Below are 1,970 nucleotides of genomic sequence, written 5' to 3'. Positions count from 1 at the left end.
TCATCACATAAAAAAACACTTACTGATGCTTTTCCGTCCATTTTTTAACTCTTTATCAAGCCATTGATGAGCTTTGGCTGCTTGAAAACGATCACAAATAATCAGGTGTGTTAAATTGGAGAGATGTCTAAAACATGCGGGACAGCAGATCTCCAGAAGCAGGGTTGGTGACCACTGAGGGACCACTGAGTTGGAGCATCGCTTACATTGGCTTTCGTTACACACATGCCATGGATTAGCTGAGACGGTGTAGTTTTGGCATTTTAAATTCAGCAAAAAATGAACATTCAGCGTGCGGTTCATCGTGTTAGTCATGTATGTAAAATACTGTCTCAGCCGTAGTTGTTTTTTTAAGAGGCATGTGAATTAAGGTTAATTTGGTTGCTCTTTGGATGGACACGCCCACACACTATGAAGAAAAAAAAAAACCTTAATGAAACTGAGGTTGTTGACTTCACTCAGGACCACAATTGTGTACATGGGATTCAGAAACAGGACTGCACCTCCACCATTGAACGCCACTTCGAGACATTTGATATCAACACTGCTTTAGCAAAAACACACTGTGTTAACAAATCCTATTGTGTGCCTGCAAAACAGATTCCACAAAAGAAACTTTCCAACTTATCCTACCAGACTGGATTCTCCAACCAACATACTCAGAGTGACACCACGCCTATCAAATATAAGACTACAACTTTTTTACAGTGCAATACTCTTAGTGTGACCACAGCCATACTGTTACACAGTGTTATACTTCACTAGTGTGGTAAGTGATATCACAATGGACAGATTTCAGATTTCTGGAGACGTGCGTTAAGCAGATCTATTGTCATGTTACAACCAGTTGTGTAGGGTGGAATGGAGTAAGTTGGACCAACTGAATTTGAAAAACCTCACACGTTTTTGATGGTGGGAGTAAATCGGCAACTCCCATGACTCCCTATATAAGGGGGAGAATAGGGCATTTATGAGCTGCAGTACAATTACATGTAAAAAAACAAAAACAAAACTGTACTACAGCTGCAGTGTTTGCCTTTTGAGTTTTGGTAGAGAAACACAGAGGAGTTCAGGAGGAAGTTGCAAACGTCTTTGTAGAGCAATAGGGAAAATGTAAGGCAGGGTGCCAGGAGAGGAACCGTGGTATCGCACTTTGGAAGAAAGTGTGAGTGTGTTCCAGCGCGTCCCTGGCATGAGAGCGCAGTGTGATTACGTGTGACAGAGGAGTCAGAGGTGGGACTGCATCATGGAAAAACTCTGAGCCTCGCCTCGTTTCTTCTGTGGAAATAAAGAGGCCTGCAAAACGGGTTGCAGCCAACTCGCGAGGTTTTCGAGACTCGAGAACTTTATTTGGGACGCGCTTGTGCGCGATGCGGTCACGCTTACGAGAGACCGTGCAAACAGCGATAACAACATTGACAGTAAAGAGCGAAACGGCAAGAGCAGCGAGAACAATAGAAGAGACTTATTAAAGGCAAGCATGAAAAAATAAGTCTTGTTTTTCTTCAAGAATGCACTGGTGTGAGTTATCTCTTTGGAGAATTATATGAAGATATATTATTGGCTTCAACAAGATACTAAAACACATACTGACATAATAAACAATAAATTGGGGTGAATGTTTGACCTCCAACTTTGTTCATACACGACGCACAATTACGCATGGAAACGGGTTCGTTTGGAGGTCATGATTTAACACGCAAGTCCAGACTTTGCTTACAAAGGTCCGCCATAGAATATCTATCTATCAAAACAATAATCTATCAAAATCCACATTGGTTTATATCATTTTACATTTCTTTTAATTGAATTGATTCCTTAACAAAATAATCAATAAGATTTAATTGTTACAACAATAATCTTTAGTGTCAGCACAAAAGAGAGAGCATGGACAACAAAGGCAGACGAGGAAGCGGAGAAAATAATTGAACCAGTTGGACGACTGCCAGTGTGCACCGTACCATATTTCA

The sequence above is a fragment of the Nelusetta ayraudi genome, unplaced genomic scaffold, assembly GCF_046127955.1.
Source record: "Nelusetta ayraudi isolate G7.1 ecotype Tasmania unplaced genomic scaffold, CSIRO-AGI_Nayr_v1 ptg000052l, whole genome shotgun sequence".
Lineage (NCBI taxonomy): Eukaryota > Metazoa > Chordata > Actinopteri > Tetraodontiformes > Monacanthidae > Nelusetta > Nelusetta ayraudi.
This window is presented reverse-complemented; position numbering follows the sequence as displayed.